Source organism: Triticum urartu, chromosome 3A (assembly GCF_056163025.1).
Source record: "Triticum urartu cultivar PI428250 chromosome 3A, HENAU_Tu73, whole genome shotgun sequence".
Classification (NCBI taxonomy): domain Eukaryota; kingdom Viridiplantae; phylum Streptophyta; class Magnoliopsida; order Poales; family Poaceae; genus Triticum; species Triticum urartu.
In genome coordinates, this window is record NC_141875.1 from 449,895,910 (window position 1) to 449,915,338 (window position 19,429).

A 19,429-nucleotide genomic window follows, 5' to 3' on the forward strand; every position below is an offset into this window, starting at 1 on the left:
ATGGAGCTCAGTAGCATTTGGCAGCAGAGAAGCAAATCACGGCCGCACGCACGGATGAGGTTGCAATGGCTGTCATGCATGACGACCGCCAGATCTTGGAGGAGCACCTTGTCTTCAAGGCCACCGTCGACACCGCCACACGGTTGACTTCTTTAAATTACAGTTCGTACTGTTTTGTCGAGGCCACCGCTAGTGCCTTCTCAACCTGGCAATTCGACCCATGGGTACGCACGCCCATGGGCACCCGACCCGAATGGGTAGGGTATGGGTCTTCATGTAAGCCCATTGGAGCGACCCATGGGTAACCTGATTAGTTGTGGGTAGGGTATGGGCATAGGTCTACGCCCATGGGTTACCCGATGGGCTACCTGATTAATATGAAATGTGGATCACATGCATACATGGTCTAATTTATACTCATACATAAGTACATGTTTAATAATTATGAAATGTGGGTCACATACATACATACATGTTTAATAATGTACGAGCCACATAGCAAAGTGTTGGGAATCATTGCATAGAAAACAAAAAAAATGTCTACGCACACACAATGATCTATCCATGGAGATGCATAGAAACGAGAAGGGAGAGTGTGTCTACATACCCTCGTTGACCATAAGCGGAAGCGTTTAACAACGTGGTTGATGTATTTGAACTTCTTGCGCTCCAACCGATCAAGTATCGAACATACGGCACCTCCGCGTTCTGCACATGTTCAGCTCGGTGACGTCCTCCGCCTTCTTGATGCAGCAAGACGGCGAGGTAGTAGACGAGTTCCGGCAGCACGACGGTGTGGTGACGGTGATGGTGAAGTGATCTCCGCAGGGCTTTGCCTAAGCACTATGAAAGTATGATCGGGGGTGTAAACGGTGGAGGGGGCGCCGCACATGGCTAGACAATTGTCTGTTGTGTGCTAGGCGCCCCCTCCCACATATATATAGGTGGGAGGGAGGAGCAGCCAAAGGAGGCGCCAAAGTAGGAGGAATCCTACTTGGGGTCCCTCCCAAGCCGCACCCCCTTTCCTTATTTGGAGTGCGAGGAAAGGCAAGGGAGGGTGGCGCCCCCCCTTTTCCTTTCTCCCATGAGAGGGAAAGGCAGGAGGGGCTAGCCCTCCCCCTTTTCCTTCCCTAGGGCTGGCCAAACAAGGGAGGGGGCGCACTAGCCCCCTTGTGGTCTGGTTTGTCCCCTCCTTTGGCCCATAAGGACCATAGCTTGCCAGGGGTGGGGGGTGGGGGTGCCCGGAACCCCTTCCGGTGACCCGATTCCTTCTCGGTAAGTCCCGAAATATTTCCGGTGTACAAATACCATCATTCTATATATCAATACTTACCTCTCGACCATTTCGAGACTCCTCGTCATGTTTGTGATCTCATCCAGGACTCCGAACAACATTTGATCACCAAAACATATAACTTATATAACACTATATCGTCAACGAACGTTAAACGTGCGGACCCTACGGGTTCGAGAACTATGTAGAAATGACCGAGACACCTCTCCGGTCAATAACCAATAGCGGAACCTGGCTGCCCATATTGGCTCCTACATATTCTACGAAGATCTTTATCGGTCGAACCATTATGACGACACAAGTAATTCCCTTTGTCCATCGGTATGCACTACAAAAAAAGACACATATGTGACATTTTGGGCCGAACAATTTTTTCCCTCTCATGCTTATGACACTTCTATGATGATAATTGTGACAAAACCTGGTATCATCATTGATGTGGTGGGCTCCTACTTCTATGACAAAAAATCATGACAGAAAATGGGCTTTTCGTCCTGGGCGGGCCGGAGACGCAGCTGCATGACATTCTTTGGGCCGTCCATGACGGAAAAAACCATGGTAGAAGCGAGGGCGAGGAAAATATAGTGGAGTTCCCGGTTACGATGGGTGGTCGGGGCTGAGCGATGCGTGTTTCTCTCGTACACATACGCGCGTGGGTGCGAGGCGTTGGGCTCTAACTGAACCTGAGCGAGGCATTCGCCTACTGGACCGGAGTGATTGCACTGTAGGCTACGCGTTACTGAACCCGAGCGATCGATCGATCTGGTTGTTAACTGAACCCGATCGAGCGATTCCTTCGCTACTGCTGCTAACTGTAGCCGATCGAACCTGCTGCCTCTTGATGAATAGTGAGTATTGTTGGGGGTTGGATGAACAGTTCCTGGTGGGGGTTGGATGAACAGGACCCAGTAGTAGTAGAGGCCATTGCTGCTGGATGAACAGGACCCTGATCGATCGAGCCGGTTGGGGGGTGGATGAACAGGACCCTGTGGAGGGCTGGATGAACATGACCCCGTGGAGGGCTAGTTGAACAGTAGCTGGTGGAGGGCTGGATGAACAGTAGCCCGTGGAGGGGTGGTTGAATAGGACCCTGTGGAGAGGATTGGTTGAACAGTAGCCGGTGGAGGAGCGGTGGAGGTTGGATGAACATGAGCCCGTGGATGAATAGTAGCTGGTGGAGGCAGGAGGGAGATGCCGTGGATGAACAGTCGCAGGTGGAGGCTGGAGGAGGTCGACGGTGGATGAATAGTAGCCCATGGAGGCACTAGACGGTGGATGAATAGTAGCCCGTGGTGTCCCACTTTGTGGTACGCCACACCCCTCCCGATGAATAGGAGCCCCATTTCGACCATAGGAGGCCGAAGAAAAGTCTGTTTCCTCTGTTTTGCGGTCCGCCACACCCCTCCCGATCAACAGGACCCCGTTTCGACCGTAGGAGGTCCAAGAGAAGTCCGTTTCCTCTATTTTGCGGTACGCCACACCCCTCCCGGTGAACGGGATCCCATTTCGACCGTAGGTGGTCGAACACAAGGCTATTTCCTCCGTTCTGCTGTACGCCAGGCCTCGTTTCGGCTGTTCTGTCCAAGCCGGTTGGCTCCCGATGAACATGACGCATTCCATTGCCTCCCGATGACACAGTTTCTTCGTTCCGACCCAGCCGGTTGGTTACCGATGAACAGGACGCCATCGCTGCCCTTTCCATGTACACGAGCCCTGGCCGTACGTATGTGCGAGTAGGCGTTCGAGACCCCACCCGTATGTACGTACGTGGCCGTATTTACTTTCTTGCACCCTGGCTATACGTACGTGTACATGCTACGTTTGCGCGTCTACTACGACACGTGCCATTCCTTACTCGGCCACGGTTCATCGCCGTAGCCTGCAGACAGACCGATCGACCAGTATGTACGTACACGTTCGCGACCAGAATAACAATGCTACGTACGCTTCGACCAGGTGGGTCCCGACTGTCAGGGAGGATAAGGAGGCACTTCCTTGTGTGCGAAGATGTAGTCGGTGGGTCCTAACAGTCAGAGGGGAAATGTTTTTTCATGAAATGCGATGGCCCATTCGGTGGGTCCCTGCTGTTAGGTGGAGGAATCATTATTTTACGTGTAATAAGGTTGCACTTCCTTCCTGCGGCCGTGGACCCAGCTATCAGCCTCTTCACGTATAGTACTCTTCTGATGGAAGTCATTCCTTGACCACATTGACCACGCCGCGCTGAAAGCACCAAAGCGGTGGACGACGGCGAAGCCTAGGAAGGGGACGACACGGAGCCGGGGAAGACGCGGCAGTGTATGCCCATGCGGGGAGGAGTACGATGGTTGACTGGTTCGGCTGCGGTGTGAGGCTGTCGTCGCCGCAGAATAACATGGGGTGTGGGTAAGTAGAGGGAAGGCCTGACCAGAGGTTGGAGTAGGGTGGGGAGGTCAGGCCTCTGCGGCAGCACAGCCGGCCACGGGAGGCAGGAGCAGGCGACACGATCGGCGCTGGTTTGGGCCGCTGGAGCAAGAAGACCAGGGGTTGAAGAAGCACGACGACCATTGGATGGATATCGTATGGTCACCGCAGCTAGAATCATTTATATTGATTAAGTTGACAAAGCCCTGCGTTCGCGTCAACTTAGTAGGCCCACAAGTCAGCCTCCAAATATCGTTGGACCGACCTAGCAACGGGGTTGTTCATTATTTTTGTGCGTAATAGCTGGTGGATCCGAGCTGTCAGTGGGGGAATGTTTTTGTGAAAAATATAGAGGCCCTTCCAGTGGGTCCCATCTGTCAAGAGGAGGAATCATTATTTTGCGCGTAATAAGGAGGCACTTCCTATACGCAAAAAGGAGCCACTTCCTTGCGTGCGGCCGTGGACCCAACTGTCAGCCTCTCCACGTACAGTCCTCTTCCGATGGATGTCGTTCGTTGACCACGCCGTGCCGAGAGCACCAAGGCAGTGGACGACGACGAGGCCAAGTAAGGGAACAACCTGGAGTCGAGGAAGACTCGGACATCGTTTCCCACGCGGAGTGGGTACGAGGATTTACTTGTTCGGCCGCAGTGTGAGGCTGCAGTCGCCGGAGAATAACAAGAGGTGTGGGTGAGTAGAGGGATAGCTAGGCCAGGGATGCGAGTATTATGGGGACGTGAGGCCTGCCCGGCAACACGGCCGACCATGGGAGGCGGGAGCAGGCAGTTTCACCGGCGCTGGTTTGGGTGGCTGGAGCAGGAAGATCAGAGACTGAAGAAGCACGATTCTTGTTAGATTGACATCTAACGGTCTGACGCTGGTAGAGTCAATTGTTGACTAAGTTACTTTTTTTGAGAAACCTTGTGTATGCATGAACTTAGTAGGTCCACAAGTCAGCCTCCAAATCTGTGGCAGACAACATAGAGCCCATTTGCTATTTTTTAATAATTTGCAGCCCATTTGCTAATTCTTAAGGAATTTGTTACAGCCCATTTTTTCCCAGGACCACGGTCAAAAAGTTCAACCTTATTTTGCATATTTCGGTGGAGTCCAAACTGTTTTAATCCAAAAATGATAAACATTTTTTAAGAACTTATTGATTTGCCAAATAATGGTTTTGTTTTTGTAAGCAAATAAGACGTGGGACAATTGAGTTGGTTTAAGAGAAAACCAGTGGTAAAAAAATCAGCGCTGGGAGGAAAAAAAATAAGGATGCAAATATGAAAAGGGAACTTTATGTATTTTCAATATAATAATATGTGTATATGAACTAGTAAAACTATAGATAGAGATTAGAAAACAGAATTAGGACACGGCGTTTCAAGAGGAAAATAGAACTGGTTTGTGTGTTTGATTCAGTAAAAAAACTGCCTACGGATGTTTTAAGACAAAATATAACTAACGCTGGCGGGCCAGAGGCCAAAGATACCTGCTGGATCTTTGTGCCCCATTGTCGTCATGGGCTGGGCCTGTTAAAAATAAAACCAAGCCTGGACAGTCTACAACCCAGTTGAAACTTGCTCGACCTGAAAAAACAATATACCTGCTGGGTCCCAGTTATCTGTCTGTACTTGTAGAATTCTCTCGTTTAATGCGTACGTTGAAGACTTCATGGGTTTCAGCGTCTCAGACGTTAGTATTATTTTTCCATCGTGATAATAAGTGCATGCACTTGCTTGCATACAGCCATGGACCTGTTGGTTCCGTACGGTTAGACTTTGTATGGACACCCGTCTTGTGGTTCCACCGACGAATTTCATGCAAATCGGATGGTTTTCAGTGAAAGCGGACTAAATTAATTGTATTTTACATATTTATTTTTATTATGGAATATTTTACATATTTCAACTAATAACGGACTAGGACTTTTTTTAGTCCATGGGAGGCGCTTCACGATCGAGGTCATGACACTTAACCGTTTTGGGAGGCCCAAATTCATCGCTCCTCTCTTTTAACAATTTGCAGCTGGGCTTGGCATGCCACAACCCAGTTCTGATGTGTTGCGTCCAACTATCAGCCTATGAAACCGGATGGATCCCCTGCGTACTTCAAAGATGTAAAAAAATTGGAGAACTGGGAATTCGAACGACATGTGCCTATGCTACCTATCAAATAAAAATCAGGTGCCTGAAAATTCGTTTCGAAACAAATGATTCAGCTCTATATCCACATCGACCCTCGACATGATGGTTGGAAGCAAATGCCAAATTCTTACCGAAAGATCATTAACAACAATACCAACTTGTAGACGACCAGGTAGTACAAGTACTAAAACGAAACTAACTTATAATCTTTTTAGTCCTGGCCCTAGTCTTCGTTGGTAGAAAATCTTGCAGAGGACCAGCTCCCGCTCCTTCTCTTGCTCCAGGTCCCCGAGGTGGTACTAGTGCATCACCCAGTTGGTCCTCTGGTGTTCGAAGTTCTTGTTGGTGTGCAGCACCAAAACCTGTTTGCTGCCCGTCTGCTGGCCGTTGACCATCACCGTCAAGGTATTGCCGGTCTTGTGCCACATAGTGTGCATGCCGCACTCCGACTATATCTTGCGACACGTCCACGTGCCCCTTTTGAACACCCTGGAGTTGCGATGGAAGAAATGCTTGCTTAGGCCAGTCAGTGTTATATATGCAGTATTGTCGAATACATGTTTTAGTGTACGTAGTTGGCATTTTCATAACATCTTTGGCATGCTGCAGTCACTTGTTTCACTTTTTATTAACTGTCAAATTGTAATTGCTTCACTAGGTCTGTGTCTAAAAAGAAAAATAGAGCTGTAAACAAAGGAATATGTTTATGCAAGTAGATGGCCCATAGATGTCTCACCTGGAAGTTTCTCAGGATGGGTGTAGCATATGCCGTGCTCACTGTCGATGGTTGGTATGAACAAATCGATGACAGGGTGAGATCTCGCGTTGTCAGCACTCACTTTGGCCTCAAGGTGCTCGACCAGCTCCTGAGTCGTGGGATAAAACTTGACGCCAGCCGGCAACACCGGCCAATCCTTCTTGAACTTGCATCGGTTAATTCCAGTTATATGGTACTCAATGTATGATCAATCGACTGTTTTAAGTGAAGGATGAAAGATTTCGACAGATAAGTGGTACTCCAAATCTGAAGTCCATAATACCCTAACACGCCGTTGGGACTCTTGTCACCTCATGCGTAGCATGTTGTCACGTCAATTCATTGTGAGGACATGATGAATAATTTGACCGACGTATAGTAGTAGTACTACTGTACTACTTACTAGTCGTATTTGGTGTCACATTTTAACCATAGGTTTAACTAACAAAATGTCAATGCATATCACCGAAAATTATACCATTGGAAACTATGTTCAAATACGAATCAAACGATATAATTTTTTGTGACATGCATTAACATTTAGTTAGTTAAATTTATGATCAAAATTTGACACAAATTACGAAGGCGACTAATAAACCAGGAGGGAGGTAGTAGCACGAGTAGTGCAATATAGATATAGAGGACTAGTACAAATTTAGAAATGGAGTAAGAAGTTACAAGGCTATGTGACAGACTTTGTAGGCTTCATGAGTAATACAAATTCCCATTGAACAACACTTTCATCAATAAGTACGCACTTAAAGCCTAATTGATATATATATATATATATATATATATATATATATATATATATATATATATATATAGTGGGTCTATTCTAATAACACGTCTTAAGACCTTATTCTAACTAGTAAGCGTGCACGTACAACGCACGTCTGACTAATATTACAATCAGATGGGGAAATTAACTTTGGGGAAGCGGCGCCGGGGTCTCCTTGGTTTGGTCGGCACACGTGGGTTTGTTGGTTGGATGTCGCTGCTCATGACTGTGTGTGTATGTGTGGTGTGTGTGTGAGAGAGAGAGAAGGACATCATTCCTTCCTGCTCTCCTCGCCTACCTTATTAACCTAATTTCATCGACCTATATAAAAACTTACAGAAAAGGACTACGAAACAAACATCTAGCTCACACTGGAAAAGTGGAAAGCTTGACCCTATCACCCTATGTGATGTGAGGTCCAGAGAAAACCAAGTCATTAGAGGCAATTTCTCTTTATTACCCTAATGTACCCAATAAGTTTCTCTACTTCAGGTTGCAAGTTCTTTCAAAAATACAATTCACTCAGAATTCTATTAAATATAGTAATGTTCAAGATGAAATATCAATCAGAGATGCACCAATTTCCTTATTCAGAAAGTGATGAAAGGAAGTCATTTGAATTCTGAAGTTACATTTCAAAAATTGTCTTGCAAAATTAGCAGGATACATACATTAATACAACAGTGACATCCTTATTGAAGATACATCATGCAGAAATCTACCACCACAGATTGCTCTCGCATGATTGTTGTCAGACCTAGGGATACCGCTGACACTTACTCAAGGCATAGATGTTGATTTCAGGAGTAGAACTTGCCAGGCCATCGAGGTGTCTGTTTCAAGGTGTATGCTTGCAGTGTTGCATGTGCTCAGCCACTCCAGATGCAGTTATGTTCCTCAAACCATGAAATTACCCAAATTCCAATTATAATGCACAAATCATCTCTGAAATCCCAACCCATATTGTAAAGCTTGAAGGCTACACCTTTGAGAGCCTCAGCCAAAAAAGAAACAAATATCAGTAGTAGATACAAATATTAAGAGGCCTGATGTATTTGTATTCTTTTATTTGCATGGAAGACAATAAACACACATTGGTGGCACCCAAGTAGCAAGGCAAGACATAACCAGACACACATCAACATGTTAATTGTTACAATATGTAATTTAAATAGAATGGAGCAAAGAGTAATACATTCCTTGAAGTATGATCCAAGGTGACTTTTGCATACTCCTTTTTTTATAGTGTAGGTGTAAGAAGGAACTCTTATATATTGAAGGCGGTTTCCCCCAGTCAACTCGTTCCAGTTTCAGTGGGTGGTGGCTTCCACTATAACTCTGACCCTCTATTTCTCTTTGGGGCAACTCCAAATATGTCACAACCATTAAGTCAATAGTATGTATGTCTTTTCAGCTAGCTTGTTATTTCTGGATGTTACAATACCTTCCCGCGTGAATGAAATGGTGCATAGTGCAGGCTGGCATAGATGTACAACAATATGCCCTTCCTAACAATATCCACCCCAGTTTCTGATTTCATTTTTATGCTCTAACTTATCCTTGGGGATAAAGGAAAATTTTGTGACTGGGAAAATGCACTACTAAGAACTATCTGATGAAACTACTCGCCAAGAATTTAATCCAAAGCAAGATGAGAATCAGAGCAAAGAGTAACAGTTTATACGTGTAGTTGTAACTAATCTGACCTGATAGCAGCATAGAGGGCCATCAAGATCATGCATTCCCATGCTATAATTAGTATTCCAAAGAATGTAGAATAAAAAGAGAAGCACACTATATTTAGTTAGCTCAGAATTTTCTCATCAAGTAGTGGTTCTGAACTTCTGGTTGTGAGCTCAGCAGTCAAGTAATAAGAGTAAGCAAGTAAGTACCAGCCAAGTGAATGAACGACAATCTACCCATCTTGGACTTTGCTTGTCAGGACAATGATCATGAAGAGGTAGAAAATCTCATTGCAGAGCATGATGACAAACTCGAGCGACAGCTTGAGAAACGCCCATACCTAGAGAACGGGAACTGTTTGAAATGTTTTTTTTGAATGTTGGTAGTAGTTCTACCAAATTCATTGATCAGAAGAAAGGAGGTTGGTCCAGTTTATGAGGGAAACCGGACCCGAAAACCATACAACGGCGCCTTTCGGCAAACAACAACACACACATCCTCACGAGCCACGAGTCCCTCTGACCAGATCCACCTCCATGACGATGCTCCCAAGAGAGAACGCGACGCCGAGTAGCGCCGCCATCGTCCGATCTAACTAAATCAAGGGTTTCCCCCAGAGTGCGTCGGGAAAGGCAAGGTGAGAGCAGCTACATCGATGCCTCCAACAAGGGAGCGATGCCTGAAAGCGCCGCCATCGACGACTCCGGCCACAACCGGAGTACGATTTTCGCCGGCAGTCTCACCTGCATAGCCCGAACCTAGGAACTGTTTGAAATGTTAAAAGTAACGCGTCCCAACTATAAGTATAATCCATTTCAGTAAATCTTGACCTTGCGGGATGGTATATCTAACCTGGAAGATACTAAAACAGGTTGTAAATGTTGTTCTTGTCACTGTCACTTAACAATGGCAGTTAGACATTCACTTGTCTAAAGATCACATGCTAATTATGTAGCAATCCTGAATGTGCAACATGCAACGCACCATCTTGTTCTCTAACTCCATGAAAAATAGGAAATGATCTTGTACCCCAATATTATCGTCATATAATTATACGTACTCACTTATTTCTGCCGAACTTGCAATACTGCTGATCATCATCGAGAGATCCTAGCCAAAATTGAACAAAAAAATAGAGCTTCAACAATTAATAAATATCAGTGCACGTAGCTTTAATCCAAGGCAATTTAAATGGCGACTCTTATATTTAGAAGAATATGAAATGGATCAGCATGTGGCTAGGAGAGGTCTAGTGATTCCTCACTTATACTGTTATACATACGTGACGATGGAGCAATATGTGATGGCACAAAACATAAAAAATGCAATCCTTCTCGAGCTTGGAGTGGTGCTGTGCTATGGGCACATTGGCAATCACGAAACATAACTGAAGTTATCCTGTCATTTTGGGACCATTTACAGTGACATATAACATGTTATAAAGTAATCATACCTCGTGATATAAAGTAAGCACAACATGTCAACATTCTGTCCAACAATTAGTGTGCAGCCAACTGTGGGTCAAATATGTCTCAGTTCAGAGCAACAGGGACCAGGGACTTGAAGTTGACAACACTAAACTTGAGATGGCAATCATCAGTATGTATCTTTTCTACCAAGGAATGTCCAAAACGTGCTCAATTGTTTCTGCATACAAGAATGGTTTACTCGCAGGTAGAAATGGGAAATTTGACCTGAATGCAAATGTACAACAAGGTAAAGGAAAATGAAGTCTTCAGTTTGATAGTAGTTAGTGGGTTGTGTGACTTTGATGAAATAAACAGGTTCTGTTTTGTGATGTTTGCTGACGGCGAGCATATGACACGGGCGAGGAAAGGGTCGGAATGTACAGTTATTCAGTGCCTTTCTGGGAATAACCTAGCATGAAATTCATGTTTTTATAGAAAATATAAAGTGACTACAGAGTCCAGGTAGATAACCTCAATACGGTGGATGATGAACTTCGAGTCGATACCAAGCATCAGCTGGACAGCATCCCTGGCTATTTTGTTGAAATAACTAACGAAAACTGTTAACAATGTCGAAGGAACCAAAATGACGAAAATAGCATAGAGTAAAGCTGTGATCTGCGCCCGCTCGCACGAAGAACTCATCGGTACTTGTAGATCTCTCTCTGCCTCGCGCTCATCAGCAACTCACGCGGCATACAGAAACGTACTAACCGAGCAAGTTAAGAAGAGCATCCTAACCTCTTCCAGATTTTGCGCTGCGCCTTGGCGGGGATGGAGCACCAGAGCCGGTTCATCTGCGCGCAGACGCTCTGGATGTACGTCACCTCCCTCGACTCTCGCCGGGTCAGCGGCGCCGAGAAGTAGTAGGAGGACGATGTGGGCGCCAAGGCGAGCCTCTCGACGCGGCACACGCCGTCGCCGGCCGAGAACAGCTGCCGCCAAGCGCTCTGCTACATCTCCGAATCGACGCTCCTTCCCCTCCCAGCCCGACAAATGGCGTTCGGGGGTGGCTGGTGAAGGTAGACGGCGAGGCTCGCGACAGACGGCCGTCCTCCGGGTACCCTTCGGTCAGCCAGCGACGGACCCGGCGACCTCATGGTCTTCCGCGTACATGGCGGCCACCAAGCACAGGAGGACAGAGATGCCGATGGTGCCCTCTCCCCCTTCCCCTGTGGTATTCAACATGCGAACAATTAAACAAAAAATTGTCATTGCAACCAGAATCTGAGGGGAAGGCACCTGCAGGGTGGATTTCCAGCGGCGCGTGGAGGACGTGTCCGTTTGGCTGGAGCGTGGACGTGGCGGTCGGCGGTCCGGGCGGCGAGTGGTGGCGGCCGTCCGCCTTGGAACGTGGGCGTGGCGGTCGGCGGTCCGGGCGGCGCGTGGAGGCGGCCGTCCGCCTGGAACGTGGGTGCGGCGGCCCGGGCGGTGCGTGGAGGCGGATGTGCGCCTGGAGCGTGGTTGTGGGGAAGAGGTGGTTCAAGGCGAGGCGTCGGGCGTGGTCCGGACTCGGGAGGTTTGGGTTTTGTTCGTGCGTGAAAGAGGAGAGGGTTAACGTAGTGATAGGGTGGGTAATTAATTAAAGAAGTGGCATGGTGGGTAATTAAAGCATAAAACACATTTAGTATAATGGAGAGATATAGACCATTAGATCACAGGATTTGATGGATAGGATTAATTGATTCTTCGCCCTCTCGTTCTTTTATAGTGCGCCAAGGAGCCAAGAAGCGCGATGACGAGCTCATGACGAGTGGACTGCAATGCGCCAAGGAGTGCGGTGCAGTTCGAGGAGCTCCATCTTCTGGCCCCCGGCGAGCTTCCCCTCCTCCCCTTGCAGTCCAACCGCCCCGGACTTGCAGTGTGCTGACACGAGCTATGGGGTTCACGTTTTGCCGTGCGGTTGCCCCTCATCCCGCGGCCTTCCACCCCTCTCCGTTTAGTATGATGGAGAGATATAGACCATTAGATCACAGGATTTGATGGATAGGATTAATTGGTTCTTCGCCCTCTCGTTCTTTTATAGTGCGCCAAGGAGCCAAGAAGCGCGATGACGAGCTCATGACGAGTGGACTGCAATGCGCCAAGGAGTGCGGTGCAGTTCGAGGAGCTCCATCTTCTGGCCCCCGACGAGCTTCCCCTCCTCCCCTTGCAGTCCAACCGCCCCGGACTTGCAGTGTGCTGACACGAGCTATGGGGTTCACGTTTTGCCGTGCGGTTGCCCCTCATCCCGCGGCCTTCCACCCCTCTCCGTTTAGTATGATGGAGAGATATAGACCATTAGATCACAGGATTTGATGGATAGGATTAATTGGTTCTTCGCCCTCTCGTTCTTTTATAGTGCGCCAAGGAGCCAAGAAGCGCGATGACGAGCTCATGACGAGTGGACTGCAATGCGCCAAGGAGTGCGGTGCAGTTCGAGGAGCTCCATCTTCTGGCCCCCGGCGAGCTTCCCCTCCTCCCCTTGCAGTCCAACCGCCCCGGACTTGCAGTGTGCTGACACGAGCTATGGGGTTCACGTTTTGCCGTGCGGTTGCCCCTCATCCCGCGGCCTTCCACCCCTCTCCGGCGGATAGGATTTCAGACCGACCCCGCCGAGCGCCACGATGAACTCCTCCCTACTACAGATCCACCAGGTGGTTGGTGGCCAGCACCACACCATGCCTCTCCACCTGTAACGCCCCGGACATACCCGCCGGTGGTCGTCACTCCTGGCGGGATCTAGACTGGCCCCATAGATCAATACTAGTCTTTTCTGCGCACTTTGTCCTCACTCGTGCGCACCCGGGAGCAACTTCCCGGTCGGTCACCCATCCTGACACTACTCAAAGCTGAGCACGCTTAACTTTGGAGTTCTGTCCGAATGGGCTCCCGGAAAAGAAGAAATTCCTTATTGATATGAGTAGTCTATCATCCCTAATAAGCCAGGCTATCACATCCACCCCCACTCAGAGGAACCGACGTCCTCGTCGGGCCACAGGAACGTTCCCTCTTAGCACAAACGTCTGTGCTTCCAGTCCGGTACATGTGACATGCCGGGTGCCACGACGGGTCACAAACGTCATGAACAACATGACCACGCACCTGTCCGCAACCATCCGTGTAACCGCGAGGGTCGGCTCTGATACCAACTTGTAACGCTCCGGACATACCCGCCGGTGGTCGTCACTCCTGGCGGGATCTAGACTGGCCCCACAGATCAATACTAGTCTTTTCTGCGCACTTTGTCCTCACTCGTGCGCACCCGGGAGCAACTTCCCGGTCGGGCACCCATCCTGACACTACTCCAAGCTGAGCACGCTTAACTTTGGAGTTCTGTCCGAATGGGCTTCCGGAAAAGAAGAAATTCCTTATTGATATGAGTAGTCTATCATCCCTAATAAGCCAGGCTATCACACCACCCTCGTTCCCAAACGGCCTCCGACTTCACGCCGTCCTCCCCCAACAACGACGAGATTTGCACTTTTTGTGTTCTTCCGAAGAGAAATAAAAGTGCAAATGTAGTCCACTGTTTGTTTGCTTTTGAGGTTCATTTTCCCTTTTTTTTGAAGAAAAGATAGGTGATGCAGTCCGCCGGCCTCCTCCATGGCAAACTTTTTGTTCTTTGCAGGCCGCAATTATCCTATTGGAGGAAGATATTTGTAACGCCCGGATAATCTTGCTACAGTAATCCCACGCTAATCATGGCACGTCATCCCGATTACTGTTGCTAACCTCGCAACGATCCGAAACCGTTCAAATTCAAATTCAAATTACAATTAACAATAAAAGTTTTCAAAAATTAAAACAAAAATGTTCGGGGGTTGCAGAATATTGCACTGGTAATTATAGTGTAGTCAACACATTTTAAGAACTGCCTAAGTATTTTAGAATGAATTAAAAACAAAAGAGAAAATAAATAAAAGAAAAAGACAAAACCTAACAAAAAAAAAGAGGGGCAACCCACTGGGCTCCGGCCCAGCAGGCCACCAGGCCAGCCGACCGGCCCACCCCGTTCCCACATAACCCCCCCGGAACCCTAGCCCGACCCCCACTTCCCCCCCCCACTCCGAAAATATCTCCCTCCCCCCCCATCTCTCCCGATTGGATCGGGAGGAGACGGCCACCCCGACGCCGTCGTTGCCGGCCCCGCCGATCGCCTCCTCGTCCTCCTCCTCGCCGGTCTTCCCCGACCGCCCCCGAGCCCGCTGCCCCGTTGCCCTACTCCCCCTCCTCCCCGTGAGCTTCCCCCTTCGCCCTCCTCTCCCCCTAGGTCGCCTCGGGCGTCGCCGCACGATGCGCTCCGGCGCCACCGTCGCCGCGCCGGGCCATCTCGCCCCCGGCCCCTCACCGCTTCCTGTGCGGCTCCCCTGCCGCTGCTCTACCTCCCCCCCCCTGCGCACGCGCCGCATCGCCCGCGCCCCGCGCGTGGACTCGCCCGCTCTGCTTCCCCCGCTCGGCTCCACCACGACCTTGCTCCGCGCTGCTCCTCCTCCTCCCCCCCTGCTCGACGCGCCACCGCGCGCGCCCGGCGCTCGTCGCCGTGGCCACCGTGCGCGTGCGCCCCGTGCACGCCTCGCCGTCCCGCTCGTCGCGCCCGACCCTCCTCTTGTCGTGCTGCCGCGGCTCCGCCGCCCCCCCCAACCACGCTGCTGGCCCGCGCCGCGGCCAACCCCTCTCCGTCGACGCCCCGGCTCCGGCCGCTCCGGCCGCCGCGGCCGACGACTCCCCTGGCCGGTGCCCTGCTGCGTTGGGTCAGGGGCTCGGCCCGCTAACGGGCGCCCCGTGGCTCCTGCACCCGCGCGCCCATGCGCCCGCACCCGTTAAGGCCCCCTGGGGCCACTGACAGAGGGGGCCCACGCCCCAGAACGCTTTATTAAAAAAAAAAGGAATTAAAATTAATAGTAATAAAAATAATTAATTAATTAATTAATTAATTAAGGAATTAATTAAGTTAATTAATCATAATTAGATTAATCAAATTAACTAATTAGTCTAATTGAACTGTGATTAGTTTAGCTAAAACCTAATTAACCTAAACAGTGTATGACAGGTGGGTCCCACTGGACCCACATGTCAGTTTGACCCAGTCAACTCTGTTGACTGCTGACGTCAGCATGACATCAATGCTGATGTCATTAATTTATTTTCGAATTAATTTAGTTAATTAATTAAATTCCAGAAATTAATAAAATCTTTAGAAAATCATATCTTTTAATCCGTAACTCGGATTAAAATAATTTCAACATGAAAGTTGCTCAGAACGACGAGACGAAGCCGGATACGCAGCCCGTTCGTCCACCACACCTCCCTAACCTATCGAACTCGCAACTTTCCCCCCCTCCGGCTCCTGTGCCCGAAAACGCGAAACACCGGGGATACTTTCCCGGATTTTATCCCCCTTCACCGGTATCACCTGTTACCGCGTTAGGGCACCTCTAACGTCGTTACTTGTCATGTCATGCATCACTATGCATATGCTTGCTTATATATTTATTGTTTTCCCCCCCCTCTTCTCTCGATAGACACCGAGACCGACGCCGCTACTACCCAGTACGACTACGGAGTTGACGATCCCTCTCTCTTGCCAGAGCAACCAGGCAAGCCCCCCTTTGATCACCAGATACCGCCTACTCTTCTCTATACTGCTTGCATTAGAGTAGTGTAGCATGTTACTGCTTCTCGTTAATCCTATACTGATGCATAGCCTGTCCTTGCTACTACTGTTGTTACCTTTACCTGCAAACCTAATGCTTAGTATAGGATGCTAGTTTATCATCAGTGGCCCTACATTCTTGTCCGTCTGCCATGCTATACTATTGGGCCGTGATCACTCGGGAGGTGATCACGGGTATATACTATATACTTTAAACATGATACATGTGGTGACCAAAGTCGGGTTGGCTCGAGGAGTACCCGCGAGTGATTCACGGATTGGGGGCTGAAAGGACCTTTGTCCCGACGGCCCTCTGTGTGGATCTTTGTGGCGGAGCGACAGGGCAGGTTCCGACCACCTAGGAGAGAGGTGGGCTTGGCCCTGTTCGGCGTTCGCGGACACTTAACACGCTTAACGAGATCTGGGTATTTGATCTGAGTCTGGCCATTTGGTCTATACGCACTAACCATCTACGCGGGAGTAGTTATGGGTATCCCGACGTCGTGGTATCAGCCGAAGCTTTCGTGACGTCAGCGACTGAGTGGCGCGCGCCGGATTGGACTGGAAAGCCACTAGGCTAGGTCTGCTTCCGGCCGCGTACGCAACGTGCAGGTGTGCAAAGGGCGATGGGCCCAGACCCCTGCGCCATAGGATTTAGACCGGCGTGCTGACCTCTCTGTTGTGCCTAGGTAGGGCTGCGACGTGTTGATCTTCCGAGGCCGGGCATGACCCAGGAAAGTGTGTCCGGCCAAATGGGATCGAGCGTGTTGGGGTATGTGGTGCACCCCTGCAGGGAAGTTTATCTATTCGAATAGCCGTGTCCCTCGGTAAAAGGACGACCCGGAGTTGTACCTTGACCTTATGACAACTAGAACCGGATACTTAATAAAACACACCCTTCCAAGTGCCAGATACAACCGGTGATCGCTCTCTCACAGGGCGACGAGGGGAGGATCATCGGTTAGGATTATGCTATATGATGCTACTTGGAGGACTTCAGTCTACTCTCTTCTACATGCTGCAAGACGAAGGCTCCCAGAAGCGTAGTCTTCGACAGGATTAGCTATCCCCCTCTTATTCCGGCTTTCTGCAATTCAGTCCACTTATAATAGCCTTATCCCAGTTGATACCATTGCATACATATGTAGTGTAGCTCCTTGCTTGCGAGTACTTTGGATGAGTACTCACGGTTGCTTTCTCCTTCTTTTCCCTCTATCCCTTCTACCTGGTTGTCGCAACCAGATGTCGGAGCCGAGGAGCCAGATGCCACCGTCGACGACGACTCCTGCTACACCGGAGGTGCCTACTACTACGTGTTGCCCGCTGACGACGACCAGGAGTAGCTTAGGAGGATTCCCAGGCAGGAGGCCTGCGCCTCTTTCGATCTGTATCCCAGTTTGTGCTAGCCATCTTATGGCAACTTGTTTAACTTATGTCTGTACTCAGATATTGTTGCTTCCGCTGACCCGTCTGTGATCGAGCTCTTGTATTCGAGCCCTCGAGGCCCCTGGCTTGTAATATGATGCTTGTATGACTTATTTTATTTGTAGAGTTGTGTTGTGATATCTTCCCGTGAGTCCCTGATCTTGATCGTACACGTTTGCGTGTATGATTAGTGTACGGTCAAGCCGGGGCGTCACAAGTTGGTATCAGAGCCGACTGCCTGTAGGAACCCCCCCTTCCACACTCCTTGGCCGAAGTCGAGTCTAGACATTGCAAAAACTTTTACTAACTAGGCTGTGTGCCTTACGGGCCCACGTCGCCATCGGGTGATATTAGGATCTTTTACTCCTCGATCCTTACTCTGGGACTCTGATCTCTCTTCTACTCGGGTTAAACGAATTTATTAACTCTGACACTAGGATCCCGTTACGACATTCACCCCAAAGTTGGATAAGCCCTAGTTATTCTTTAGAGTAGTATTTGAACATTGTCCACCTTGTCATTTGACTCCTGTGAAAACATCTTTGTTTTCAGATGGAACCCACGAGGCAGGTCGTGCGCCACACGACGGCCATTGGTGCCTCAGGATCACCTGCTGTGTTGGTTGAGATGATGACCTATCTGGGTTATCGCTGGCACCCTGAGTACACCGTCTATGAGGAGTACCAGGGCTTTAACCAGGAGCAGTACCGTGCCACCGTCCACCTCTACTCCCGGGATTATGACTCCACTACTGTGCTGCACACCGCTTATGGTGTTGGAGTGACCATCGATATGGCAGTTCACGATGCTGCCTATGCTGCTCTGACACGCCTTCGTAGGGAGTACCGGGAGTTGGACACCTCCCCCTTTAGGCACATTGCTATCGCATCTGATATTGGTGCGGAGGGCTACTACACTGCTGCCTACTCCACTGTCACCCGCGAGCCCTTCCACCATCAGAACTTTGTTCTGTATGCTGATGGTCTGGATCGAGCTAACCGAGCTCTTCGCCACGAGTTGTACACCACTCGTCAGCACCTCTACCGTGCTTTGACGATGTTACACCCCTTTGTTGGATCTGGGGAGCTGCCGCGTTCTGCTATCTACCCCGCCAGGACCGTGATGCCTCAGGGTGTCGGTTGGCCAGAGGTGGGAGGCTACTCTCCCGCACTTGGCCCTCTTCTGCCACCTGAGCGGCGGGTTCAGCACCAGAGCCCCCGCGGACCCCAGGTTGCCGACGTGGTGTACCCGCTGCCACACTACCAGCTTTCAGGCTACACCTACCTCCACAGTACCGCGTGGGACTGATGTAGACTTGCTTGTTACTGTTAGTTGCATTCGCCGCGAGCCTGCGTGCCGCCTATGATGTCTTAGACTTTGTACCGAACTCTGTGTAACGAGCTCTATGCATGGTCTCTTTTGTAAGATATGCCGACTACTATGTAGTATCTATCGTACTGCTTTCGTTGTGCATGTTTCTTCATGAATGATTCTTGTGCTTGCAAATTTCTAAATGCTGAACTACCCCTGTTATATATTAGCAGGATGGTTAGACCAGGTGGTCGTGGTCGTGGTGGCAACCCCCCACCACCGCCTGAGTACATGGCTGGGATGATGCAACAGTTTGAGCTGAATCGTCAGTTCATGGAGAATATTATGGCTCAGTTCCCTCGCCCCAATATGAACCAGCAGCCAACCCAAGTGACTCTGCAGGATTTCATGCGCCTCAACCCAACCGTGTACCGTAGCTCAATTCAGCCTCTGGATGCTGATGACTGGCTCCGTGACATCACCTATGAGATGGAGTCTGCTGATGTAGTCCCTGCCAGCTATGTCAC

General features: G+C 49.5%; 1 long non-coding RNA gene and 1 pseudogene across 1 annotated transcript; both read right to left on the reverse strand.

Annotated features, from left to right (window-relative positions):
- Positions 1-6,041: 6,041 nt before the first annotated feature.
- Positions 6,042-7,603, reverse strand: LOC147980027 (NAC domain-containing protein 75 pseudogene; annotated as a pseudogene).
- Positions 7,604-7,977: 374 nt separating this feature from the next.
- LOC125544308 (uncharacterized) lies at positions 7,978-12,057 on the reverse strand. Its single transcript, XR_007299400.2, has 2 exons — positions 11,774-12,057; positions 7,978-11,703 (listed from the first exon to the last, which is right to left on the reverse strand). It is a non-coding gene; the product is annotated as an uncharacterized LOC125544308 (long non-coding RNA).
- Positions 12,058-19,429: the final 7,372 nt, after the last annotated feature.